This window comes from Parambassis ranga, chromosome 5 (assembly GCF_900634625.1).
Source record: "Parambassis ranga chromosome 5, fParRan2.1, whole genome shotgun sequence".
Lineage (NCBI taxonomy): Eukaryota > Metazoa > Chordata > Actinopteri > Ambassidae > Parambassis > Parambassis ranga.
Window position 1 is genome coordinate 2440830 of NC_041026.1, and position 12862 is coordinate 2453691.

General features: G+C 43.9%; 3 long non-coding RNA genes across 3 annotated transcripts; all 3 read right to left on the reverse strand.

Annotated features, from left to right (window-relative positions):
- Nucleotides 1–2035: 2035 nt before the first annotated feature.
- LOC114435287 (uncharacterized) lies at nucleotides 2036–2705 on the reverse strand. The gene is made up of 2 exons (XR_003670565.1): nucleotides 2646–2705; nucleotides 2036–2563 (listed from the first exon to the last, which is right to left on the reverse strand). It is a non-coding gene; the product is annotated as an uncharacterized LOC114435287 (long non-coding RNA).
- A 340-nt stretch (nucleotides 2706–3045) lies between these two features.
- Nucleotides 3046–4176, reverse strand: LOC114435299 (uncharacterized). Its single transcript, XR_003670576.1, has 3 exons — nucleotides 4130–4176; nucleotides 3744–3791; nucleotides 3046–3102 (listed from the first exon to the last, which is right to left on the reverse strand). It is a non-coding gene; the product is annotated as an uncharacterized LOC114435299 (long non-coding RNA).
- Nucleotides 4177–5929: 1753 nt separating this feature from the next.
- LOC114435292 (uncharacterized) lies at nucleotides 5930–12599 on the reverse strand. Its single transcript, XR_003670570.1, has 3 exons — nucleotides 12420–12599; nucleotides 12249–12331; nucleotides 5930–5966 (listed from the first exon to the last, which is right to left on the reverse strand). It is a non-coding gene; the product is annotated as an uncharacterized LOC114435292 (long non-coding RNA).
- Nucleotides 12600–12862: the final 263 nt, after the last annotated feature.

Genomic DNA, 12862 nt, shown 5'->3' on the forward strand with positions numbered 1-12862 from the left:
CAGTTCAGAGTGTGACCCCAGAGAGGAGCTGCAGACTGTGGCAGCTCTTTACAGTCACACAGCAGCAGTCTGCTGCAGTGACCTCTGACCTCCTGCTCTCAACATGTTCTCCTCTGAACTCACACAGCAGCTCATCAATTTCCTGTCAGCAGGTGGCGCCAGAGAGTCTTTCTAAAAAGACCTCATGAGAAAGAAGAAGCTCTGGAGCATGTTTGAGGACACGACACTGAACAGTTCATTACAGTCTTTATTAGAGCACAGCAGCATGCTGATTCAGCAGGTTCACAGCCTGAAAGAGTTAAAGGATGAGGAGGAGGATATGAAGAGACTGAAACACACGTCAGACATGCCTCTATAATCATGACAGAGTTCTTCATGTAGGAAAATAACAGTTCAACAGACTGAACACTGTAATGCATCATAACAGGAGACACAGAGCTCACTGCTCTTATCATCAGTCCAAACATCAACACTAACAAACATTTTCACTGTTTGCTTCAGCAGTTGCTTTACTTTGAACTCCACCATCTTGTCTGGATGGTGACCAAACACTGCAAAGTCCCTCACTTAGCATGTTTTAGGAATAAAACCCAAAATATCAACTGTCAATCACTCGAGTGCTTTTACTCTTGCAAGAAGGAGCAGTCACACACAAAGACAGAGGTCTCTGGACAAGTGCTCAAGGACTCTCACTTCTCACACCCTGTGTTATCTAACAGGCGCAGCTTCTCAGAATACACACAAGCATCAGGATAGTCACATCATATATGACAGTAACTATCATGTATGAGATCATAGGAGTAACTCACACATATTCCATAGTAAGACATATGGATACAGACGACAGTGCTGTGGTGGTCTCATCTTCAGTGGAGATGAAAGAAACTACAGGAATGTGCACCTTCTGGCCGAGTGGTGCAGAGCCACAACCTCTCCCTGAATGTGGAGAAGACCAAGGAGATGGTGGACTACAGAGAGCACACAGTCAGCACACCCCTCTGACCATCAAGAGTGCTGCTGTGGAGCAGGTGAGCAGCACAAGTTCCTGGGTGTGCACATCACTGAGGACCTCTCCTGGACTACCAACACTGCATCACTGACCAAGAAGCACAGCAGCGCCTCTACTTCCTCCACAAGCTCAGAGGAGCCAGAGCCCCCCCTCCATCCTGTGCACCTTCTACAGAGGGGCTGTTGACAGCATCCTGTCCAGCTGCATCACTGTGTGGTACGGAGCCTGCACCGCCACCTGCAGGAAGACGCTTCATCGCATAGTGAGAGCAGCTGAGAGGAGTTTTCTCTGTATGTCCAGCACATATAGCAGATTTGACAATAAAGCTGACTTGACTTTGATATGGATAGATTGTCTCCACAAAGTCCAGCTGCTGACACAGCTTTTTTTCTACCAGCTGTAAACATGTTCATTCCTGCTGTGAATTCGGCCATTTTAACATGGGAGTCTATGGGAAATGACTAGTTTTTGGAGCCAGCCCCCATGGCTGCGGCGTGATTACAAGTTTTGACACTTCCGCATGGGCTTTAAGTTTGAGCCCCGAAGTTGCCGCTTGGTTTCACCCCAAGACACACAAAAAAGTCACACGAAGTCCGTCATTTGAATTGGTCATTTTTGGCGATATGTGACCCTGCAAAACTTTTTACACCTCGCATACTTCATCCAATCGAGCTGAAATTCACTGTGCCCCTGTATTTTTTGCTCTAACATGTACCGTAGCCCCTCTGGCCAGTTTGACACAGCAACATTAAAATTGGCACATATGTATCACCTCCAGATGCACAAAAAAGTCTCTTGGACCCCCCGTCCAAACCCAACACGAAAGTCCGCCATTTTTACTTTTTTGGCAATTTTTGTCAATTTGTGACCCTGCTACAAAACTTTTCACGCCTCTCATACTTCATCCAATGGAGCTGAAATTTACTGTGTCCACTCAGGACACCATAGGGAATAGACGCATTTCAAAACTCTTTCAAAAGTCTTATGGTGTGGCCGGGTCGTGGCCTCAAAGTTGACCATTCACCATTACAAAGAAACACTATATTTTCTGCAGTACCACCAACATACTTCATGCAATGTGGACAAAATCTTACAGTGCTGCTATGGACCCGAGTCTGAACATATATATGCTATTAGGATGATACAGTCATAGCGCCACCTACTGGCAACAGGAACTTTGTCTTCTAAACGTGTATTTGCTGTAAATCTGGAAATGAGAGGAGAGGAGAGCATAGGAGAGGGCAAAGCAATGGCCCCTCGGATCGCAAGGTGTGCGAGGGCCAGCAATGCTGCTTTCAGCTTTAATTCTGTAATCCGTCACGTGCTGTTGATATAATTTCATATTAATTATTCAAGTTCCTCTCGTAGGAACAACATGGTAATTGAGTGGTTGTTCTGAGACACCAGACTGCAGTCTCTCTCCAAAAACAAAAACCGCACTGATGATCATTGCAGCTACTCCTGCTGCTGTCAATCCAAGGATGAGTCCTGTCCATCCTGTGTCTGCTGCTGGACTCAGAGCTGGTCTGTCACTGTGTGTCTGAGCAGCAGCTGCTGTAAAGGACAAAAATGTGAGTTGAGACTTGTTGAAAGAAATCAGACAGTTCTCAGCAGACAGCAGCTTTAACTTACTCACCAGAGACTGTGAGCTCACAGGAGGCTAAGCGGGTCACTGCAGCTATCGTCACTTCACACACATACAGACCAGAGTCTTCAGTCCTGGTCTGGACAGATGAAGTCTGATTCGTCCTTCTCTGAGGGCGTCTGTGTCACTCTGGACTCTTCCTGAAAAACCTTCATCCACAGACTCTGAGAGCTCAACACCAGCATGGACCTGATACAGGACTGATTCTTTCTGTCTGGTTAAATGATCACAGTAGACATAAATGTCCTCAGACTTGGTCTCGGTGTCTGTGGGGAACGTCCACTCCAGTGTGATGTGGTGGTTCTCTCCCTGATAGGAGCTCTGTGTCTCCTTCACTTCAAGTGCTGCTGCTGAGGAGGTGAGGATGAGGAGCAGCAGGATCATCTTCTCTGTGAGAGGACACAGAGGTGAAGAGTCATCAGGTTCAGTCAGACAGATGTGAGGGAAGCTGTCAAAGTTAAAAACCATCAGTCACACTTTTTCCAAACAGATCTACAGTCTGCACTGAAACATCTCTGCACAGCAGAAATCAGTGTCCAGTAAAGAACTCATAACCATCCTGAATTAACGTGCTGTTTTCACTTTCCACCATCAACCCTGGAGTTCCCCTAAATCAGGGGTGTCCACAGCATTTTGGCTCGCGAGCTACTTTCCACAGTGACCGAGTCAAAATGATCTACATACTCTAATCCAACAACATGTGTGTATACTTGATTTCCATGTTAGAATATAAACAGGTCAAAATAATCCAGAAAGAGATCTTTAAATAAAAATAACAATGTGTAGTTAAATTACATTTTACAGTATAAAGTGCCCAGTCCAGTGTGTGATGGTGCTGTGGACATTAAGTGAAGAGAGAGGCTGCTAAATGATGATAATAAAATAAAAAAACAATCTCTATTTTTTCTGTGTTACTGATAAATCTAGCTGACAGCCAGCAAAGTGTTCCTACTTTATCAATCAATCAAAACTCTTTATGAAGCAGCTTTCATTCAGAATACTGTAACACAAAGTACTTTACAGACATAAAAAACAATAGAGACACACACACAGATAAAAAAGAGGATAAAGAGATAAAAAGATACAGACCAAGGAGACGCCATCATTACTTCCAGCAAGGTTTGCTGTGAGGACACACTGAGGAAACACACCAGAGAAATCCATAAAATCACACAAATAATAATAAATAAAAAAAACTTAAAAAGCCATAAAATAAAATATATACAAATATAAAGAACAGAATGACGTTTGAATGAAGTTTAACGGAAATACACCGCTATGCTGAGTCTGAACATTCTGCTAAATGACCACCAGGCGGCTCCCTTGCCCACGAGCTGGCTGACTCAGCATCTCAACATAAATATTACAAAATAAACATCACAGTGATTCAGGTAACACAACATAAGGTCCGGGAGCATGGGCATACAACATTTACTCAGATCAACACAAACTCAGCAGCACAGGAGCGAACTTACATGCTTTAGTACAACTTCATCTGCAGCGAAGGTCCATGCGCTCCGACCTCTCTCTCTCTCTCTCTCTCTCTCTCTCTCTCTCTCTCTCTCTGACTTTATCGCTCCAGACTGGGAGGGGTTAACAGATGCGCACACAAACATGTGGAAGCAGGGAATTTGAACACATGGCTACCTGTTAGGCGTTTCCTTCTCGTCTCCTTTACAGGGGCCGTATTCACAAAGACTCTCAGCGCTAAGAGTTTCCCTTAGTGGAGACATTCTAAGAAAATTCTTATGACAGAATCTATTATGACGTTTTCTAAGCAGTTCTTATAATTAAGACTAAATCCTATAAAGATGAAAGAGGTCTTCAGGTAAAAAGCTGTTCAGAGTGCAGAGGAGGACTTTTAGGAGGTTTCATCGTTCCTTGAACAGGGAGAACATGACGGAGCGACAGAGAGACACGTTCTCCAAACTATGAATGACGCTGAACTCATAAAAAGCTACAGATCAGAACGAGCAGGAACAAAGTTTGCGGTTGAAAATGAAGACTACAAATCTTAGTAAGGACTCTCATCTTCAAAGTGATTTAAGAACGTTCTCAGAGACAGGAGACGTGATTGGTTGACAGGAAAAACATGGGAACTGGTTCCTGATAATATAAACAGCAGGATGGACGGGGACATGAAGGCTGCAGTCTCAGATGATGATGTGATCAAACGGAATTCAGCCTAAATATTAATATTAACCAGCTGTCACCAGCTTCTCTATTGCAGCAGCAAAATATACACAAAGAAAAGTAAAAATACCTCTAGCGGTGAAAATGATCAACAGTAATAACCAGTATTTATAGCATAATAAATAAATAAATAAATAAACATAGGTGTGTAATTTGTAATGCAGGTATACATTCGGAATATATATGTGAGAAGGAAAAATACTGTGGTTCAATAAATGAATATTAATGTGTAAGAGTGTGTGTGAGCAATGATGGAAACTGAATGAATGAACAATGACATAATAATAATCATAATCATAATAATTAATCTGTAAGAGGCAGGTTAATACAAACACAATGGATCAATTAATAAAGTTAAAAGTTCTCAAATGGAGTTATTACATGATGAGAGGAATAAAACAGAAGGAAGGAGAAAGACAGGAGGGTCTAAATCCAGGCAGCTGGAGGATCCCGCCGCTCCCAGCGCAGCCTGAAATAAACACATCCAGCGCACAGAGCCTGCTCCAGATCCCACCGCATGGGGGGGGGGGGGGGGGGGGGGGGGGGCATGCCCCTATAGGCCCAATAGTCCATTTCCCGTAAATCACGTGACGTCATCCAGCCTCTGATTGGCCCATTGGCTGATCGAGTGCGTTCAGGGATACACATCCCTGTTTAATGTAGATATTTCAATACAGATAATAGTGGAATATATCAGCTACATCGATACATGTATTAGTTATGAGTTAAACATGTGACGTAGTAATGTAATCTAAACCACATTAGTCTGTTTGAGCACATCCTCCTCTAAATGCTGCACAACACAGAAGCGATTGTTACTGATTATTATTACGGCTGTCAAACAATTAGCATTTGTATGAATCTCAGAATTTCATAGCGTTAAACGCAGTTAATCTGGACATTTCAGTAAAAACACATGTTATTGAGGAAAAAACTCTGTCTGGAAGAACGAACCAATTAAGGAGATAATGACCCGTTAATCGTGTCAACATTTTAATCGGATTAATCCTGATGCTTGATTCATCTTCCACAGCCCTAATTATTGTGCAATGATAAAATTAAATGCAGCAGAAGGAATAGTTGGACTTGCTGGCACCGCACCGCCACCACCGCCGGCCTCTAAAAGAAGGGAGCAAGAGAGCAAACCGTCAGGAGGGCAAACACGAGAAACTCAGAACCTCCCAACAAAGAACACGTCATAATAAATATTTAACGAAATATTTAACGAAATCAATCAATAACAGATATTAACAATAAACCAAGCACGAGCAAATCATTATGTAACCTGAGCCAGTAGGAGCAATGGGACAGGCCCCCATCAGCAGGTATCCTCCAATAACAACGAAAATAATAAAATAATAATAATAATAATAATTAAAGCTGCAAGCAGCATTGCGGGCCCTCGCGCACCTTGCGATCCGTGGGGTCATCGCAGTCTTCTCTCCTATGCTCGCGTCTCCTATACTCTCCTGTGCTATGCTCCTCCTCTCATTTCCACAGATATACAACAAAACATGTTTACAACCAAACTTTCCTGCTACCAGTAGGTGGCGCTATGACCGTATTCCTATTAGCAATATATCTGTTTAGACTCGGCTCCATGGCAGTACTGTAAGATTTTGTCCACATTGCATAAAGTATATGGGTAGTACTGCATAAAACACAGCGAGTTCCTTTGTAATGGCGAATGGTCAACTTTGAGGCCACTCCCCCGCCACACGGTAATACTTTTGAAAGAGTTTTGGAATGCGTCTATTCCCTATGGTGTCCTGAGTGGACACAGTGAATTTCAGCTCAATTGCATGAAGTATGTGAGGCGTGAAAAGTTTTGAAGCAGGGTCACAAATAGGCAAAAATGGCCACAAAAGTCAAAATGGTGGACTTCCTGTTGGGTTTGGAGGGGGGGTCCAAGAGAGTTTTTTGTGCGTCTTGGGGTGATACACATGTGTGCTAATTCTCATGATCCTGTGTCAAACTGGCCAGCGGGGCTACGCATTAGGGCAATAAATACAGTGAGTTCCTTTGTAATGGCGAATGGTCAAGTTTGAGGCCACGCCCCCACCACACCGTAAGACTTTTGTAAGAGTTTTTGAATGCGTCTATTCCCTATGGTGTCCTGAGTGGACACAGTGAGTTTTAGCTCATTTGGAGGAAGTATGCGAGGCGTGAAAAGTTTTGTAGGAGGGTCACAAATCGCCAAAAATTAACAGAAATTTCAAAATTGCGGACTTCCTGTTGGGTTTGGAGGGGGGGTCCAAGAGACTTTTTGTGCATCTTGGGGTGATACACATGTGTACCAATTTTCATGACCCTACTCAAAACAGGCCAGGGGGGCAGGCAGAAAAACCTATGAAAACACAACATTTGTGTAGCCAGTAGGTGGCGCTCTGTCAAAGCCTCAATATTGTTGTATAGATGTGTTTAGGGTCAGACTCTGATCATACATGTGACATTTCGTACAGATCGGACAGAAAACGAAGAAGTTATAGAGACTTTCTGTGTCCTCAGAAATGGTCAAACTTTGAGGCCACGCCCCGGCCACACCGTAAGACTTTTGTAAGAGTTTTGGAATGCGTCTATTCCCTATGGTGTCCTGAGTGGACACGGCGAATTTCAGCTCAATCCGTTGAAGTATGCGAGGCGTGAAAAGTTTGGCAGCAGGGTCACACATCGCCAAAAATGGCCACAAACCTTCAAATGGCGGACTTCCTGTTGGGTTTGGAGGGGGGGTCCAAGAGACTTTTTTGTGCGTCTTGAGGTGATACATATGTGTGCCAATTTTCATAATCCTGTGTCAAACCGGCCAGAGGGGCTACGCGTTGGGGGCGCTATAGAGCCATTTTTATATGTGCATTTCAAAAGTCAGCAAATTTCAAAATTTTTCGGGCGAATGAATTTTTCTACCAAGTTTGGTGAGTTTTTGGGCATGTTAAGGCCTCCAAAAATGCGATCTCGGAGGGGGAAAAAAAAAAAAAAAAAAAAAAAAAAAAAAAAAAAAAAAAAAAATTAAAGCTGCAAGCAGCATTGCGGGCCCTCGCGCACCTTGCGATCCGCGGGGTCATCGCAGTCTTCTCTCCTATGCTCTCATCTCCTATACTCTCCTGTGCTATGCTCTCCTCCTCATTTCCACAGATATACAACAAACACATGTTTACAACCAAACTTTCCTGCTACCAGTAGGTGGCGCTATGACCGTATCACTATTAGCATATATATCTGTTTAGACTCGGCTCCATGGCAGTACTGTAAGATTTTGTCCACATTGCATAATGTATATGGGTAGTACTGCATAAAACACAGCGAGTTCCTTTGTAATGGCGAATGGTCAACTTTGAGGCCACTCCCCCACCACACGGTAATACTTTTGAAAGAGTTTTGGAATGCGTGTATTCCCTATGGTGTCCTGAGTGGACACAGTGAATTTCAGCTGAATTGCATGAAGTATGCGAGGCACGAAAAGTTTTATAGCAGGGTCAGAAAACGGTAAAATTACCAAAAAAAAGTCAAAATGGTGGACTTCCTGTTGGGTTTGGAGGGGGGTCCAAGAGACTTTTTTGTGCGTCTTGGGGTGATACACTGTCTGCTAATTCTTGTGATCCTGTGTCAAACTGGCCAGCGGGGCTACGCATTAGGGCAATAAATACAGTGATTCCTTTGTAATGGCGAATGGTCAACTTTGAGGCCACGCCCCCGCCACACCGTCAGACTTTTGTAAGAGTTTTGAATGCGTCTATTCCCTATGGTGTCCTGAGTGGACACAGTGAGTTTTAGCTCATTTGGAGGAAGTATGCGAGGCGTGAAAAGTTTTGTAGGAGGGTCACAAATCGCCAAAAATTAACAGAAATTTCAAAATTGCGGACTTCCTGTTGGGTTTGGAGGGGGGGTCCAAGAGACTTTTTTGTGCATCTTGGGGTGATACACATGTGTACCAATTTTCATGACCCTACTCAAAACAGGCCAGGGGGGCAGGCAGAAAAACCTATGAAAACACAACATTTTGTGTAGCCAGTAGGTGGCGCTCTGTCAAAGCCTCAATATTGTTGTATAAATGTGTTTAGGGTCAGACTCTGATCATACATGTGACATTTCGTACAGATCGGACAGAAAACGAAGAAGTTATAGAGACTTTCTGTGTCCTCAGAAATGGTCAAACTTTGAGGCCACGCCCCGGCCACACCGTAAGACTTTGTAAGAGTTTTGGAATGCGTCTATTCCCTATGGTGTCCTGAGTGGACACGGCGAATTTCAGCTCAATCCGTTGAAGTATGCGAGGCGTGAAAAGTTTGGCAGCAGGGTCACACATCGCCAAAAATGGCCACAAACCTTCAAATGGCGGACTTCCTGTTGGGTTTGGAGGGGGGGTCCAAGAGACTTTTTTGTGCGTCTTGAGGTGATACATATGTGTGCCAATTTTCATAATCCTGTGTCAAACCGGCCAGAGGGGCTACGCGTTGGGGGCGCTATAGAGCCATTTTTATATGTGCATTTCAAAAGTCAGCAAATTTCAAAATTTTTCGGGCGAATGAATTTTTCTGCCAAGTTTGGTGAGTTTTTGGGCATGTTAAGGCCTCCAAAAATGCGATCTCGGAGGGGGAAAAAAAAAAAAAAAAAAAAAAAAAAAAAAAAAAAAAAAATAATAATCCTAAGGGTTTCAATAGGGCTCTTGCACCATTCGGTGCTCGGGCCCTAAATAATAATCCTAAGGGTTTCAATAGGGCTCTTGCACCATTCGGTGCTCGGGCCCTAATTAAAGCTGCAAGCAGCATTGCGGGCCCTCGCAGACCTTGCGATCCACGGGGCTATTGCTGTCTTCTCTCCTATGCTCTTGTCTCCTATACTCTCCTGTCCTATGCTCTCTTTTCCTCTCATTTGCAGAAATGTACAACAAACACATGTTTACAACCAAACTGTCCTGCTACCGGTAGGTGGCGCTATGACCGTATCATCCTATTAGCATATATATCTGTTCAGACTCGGGTCCATAGCAGTAGTGTAAGATTTTGTCCACATTGCATAAAGTATATGGGTAGTACTGCATAAAACACAGCGAGTTCCTTTGTAATGGCGAATGGTCAACTTTGAGGCCACTCCCCCGCCACACGGTAATACTTTTGAAAGAGTTTGGAATGTGTCTATTCCCTATGGTGTCCTGAGTGGACACAATGAATTTCAGCTTAATTGCAAGAAGTATGTGATCCATGAAAAGTTTTGAAGCAGGGTCACAAATAGGCACAAAATGGCCACAAAAGTCAAAATGGCGGACTTCCTGTTGGGTTTGGAGGGGGGGTCCAAGAGACTTTTTTGTGCGTCTTGGGGTGATACACATCTGTGCTACTTTTCACGATCCTGTGTCAAAGTGGCCAGAGGGGCTACGCGTTAGGGCAACAAATACAGGGAGTTCCTTTGTAATGGCGAATGGTCAACTTTGAGGCCACGCCCCCACCACACCGTAATACTTTTGTAAGAGTTTTGGAATGCGTCTATTCCCTATGGTGTCCTGAGTGCACACAGTGATTTTCAGCTTGATTGGATGAAGTATGCAAGGCGTGAAAAGTTTTGCAGCAGGGTCACAAATCGCCAAAAATTAACAGAAATTTCAAAATGGCGGACTTCCTGTTGGGTTTGGAGGGGGGGTCCAAGAGACTTTTTTGTGCATCTTGGGGTGATAAACATGTGTGCCAATTTTCGTGACCCTACTCAAAACAGGCCACAGGGGCAGGCAGAAAAACCTATGAAAACACAACATTTTGTGTAGCCAGTAGGTGGCGCTCTGTCAAAGCCTCAATATTGTTGTATAGATGTGTTTAGGGTCAGACTCTGATCATACATGTGACATTTGGTACAGATCGGACAGAAAACGAAGAAGTTATAGAGACTTTCTGTGTCCTCAGAAATGGTCAAACTTTGAGGCCACGCCCGGCCACACCGTCAGACTTTTGTAAGAGTTTGGAATGCGTCTATTCCCTATGGTGTCCTGAGTGGACACGGCGAATTTCAGCTCAATCCGATGACGTATGCGAGGCGTGAAAAGTTTGGCAGGGTCACACATCGCCAAAATGGCCACAAACCTTCAAATGGCGGACTTCCTGTTGGGTGTGGAGGGGGGGTCCAAGAGACTTTTTTGTGCGTCTTGAGGTGATACATATGTGTGCCAATTTTCATAATCCTGTGTCAAACTGGCCAGAGGGGCTACGCGTTGGGGGCGCTATAGAGTCATTTTCCTATGTGCGTTTCAAATGTCAGCAAATTTCAAAATTTTTTGGGCGAATGAATTTTTCTACCAAGTTTGGTGAGTTTTTGGGCATGTTAAGGCCCCCAAAAATGCGATCTAAGGGGGGGAAAGAAAAAAAAAAAAAAAAAAAAAATAATCCTAAGGGTTTCAATAGGGCTCTTGCACCATTCGGTGCTCGGGCCCTAATAATAATAATAATAATAATAATAATTAAAGACCAGTTAACAACCCACGTTAAATGACCCCTTTAACTTAGTCCCCGTTTCTCCTTACACACACACACACACCACACACACACATTATTACTTCTTCATACATGATTCAGACAGAACCGAACATTGTTCCGATCATGAAAAGTATCTGATAATATGGGGGGGGGGCAGCGCCGTTTTTGTTTCAATTAATCCATTGATATTTACTTTTTGCATAAATGAAAACTGGAATATCTAAAAATCTAAATGCTGTGAAAAGCAGCTCAGATGTTACGAACCCGCCCGGTACTACTTTATCAGCCCAACGTGTGTAAAGAAGCTCAATGGGCCCCACACTGGGCCCGGGGAAGAAGCCGTCCTCCTTTTATCCCTGCTCCCCGTACGATGACCGGGTCAGAGGCCAGAACACGGACCCGCCTGCCCCGCAGCAAGCAGCGTCTCTCCAGATCTAAGATTTAAGGCCTAATGTCAGAGATTATCTGAGCTTTTCACGAAAACTTGCTACTTTAATCTCAGAATATGAGCCCCTCTCCTCCTCTTCCAGGTCAGTACTTTTTTAACACGTCGTTGTTACAGCGTGATCTGTGAATGGGACTTTCTTTAGTTTCAGCTCGTCTATATTAAAGTGTTTGAGGTTTTACGTCGTGACGTACCGCTGCTCATACAGCAGCCGGAGGCGGACAGTGATGACGTCATAAAGGATTCTACTGCTGCGTGAATATTGAACGTTGATCAATAAAAACAGTTCTGACTCTGATCTGAACCCCAAAGGTTAAAGTGTATTGATCCCACAGAGGAATGGATTTTAACATATATGTAGATGGTAACACTGATGTATTCAAACTATATATACAATATAATCTGATGATAATCTCAGTGTTTATTTAGAGCTGGAAGAATCCACAGACTGACTGAAAACAACAGGAACACCAACAGCGATGAGCTGTGGTTAACTACCTGGTGAGCAGAGGACAGGGACTGCAGGGTCCAGTCAGTCAGGGGCCACGGTCTGCCATGAAAGGGCCAGTGTGGAGGACCTGCTGAAGGAAGAAGGAGAAACTGTACGAGGATGAAAGCAGAGAGGGCTCTAGCACAGAGAGAAGCAGCAGCTATTAACCCTTTCTTTACCCTCTGTGTTGCTGACATGGTAGTTTGACCACGAAGTTACTTCACTTTGTTATTAAAGTTGTCAGGTGACGTGTTTTCAGGGACTTCTTATGAGGTGTGTTCACATACACAGGCTGTGATGTAAACCTGATAAGAAGAAACCACCACACAGCAAACACTGTGTTACTAGTTAGGGGTTAAATCGAAACTAAACACAACAGCTGTCTAAGATATAAATTCATACAAACAGTGACACACACCAAAGAAAACAGAACCACAACACAAAGTCCACTGACACAGGAAACACACCTGATCCTGTGAAAGATGATGACATCATATTCAGACTGCTGGGCTCCATTGAAGGTGTTTCAGGAGCGACTCTGTGGCGCCACCTGCTGACAGGAACCTGTGATCAGCTGCTGTCTGCTTGAAGTGAGGCAGAAAGTTCATCAGTCCACAGATGC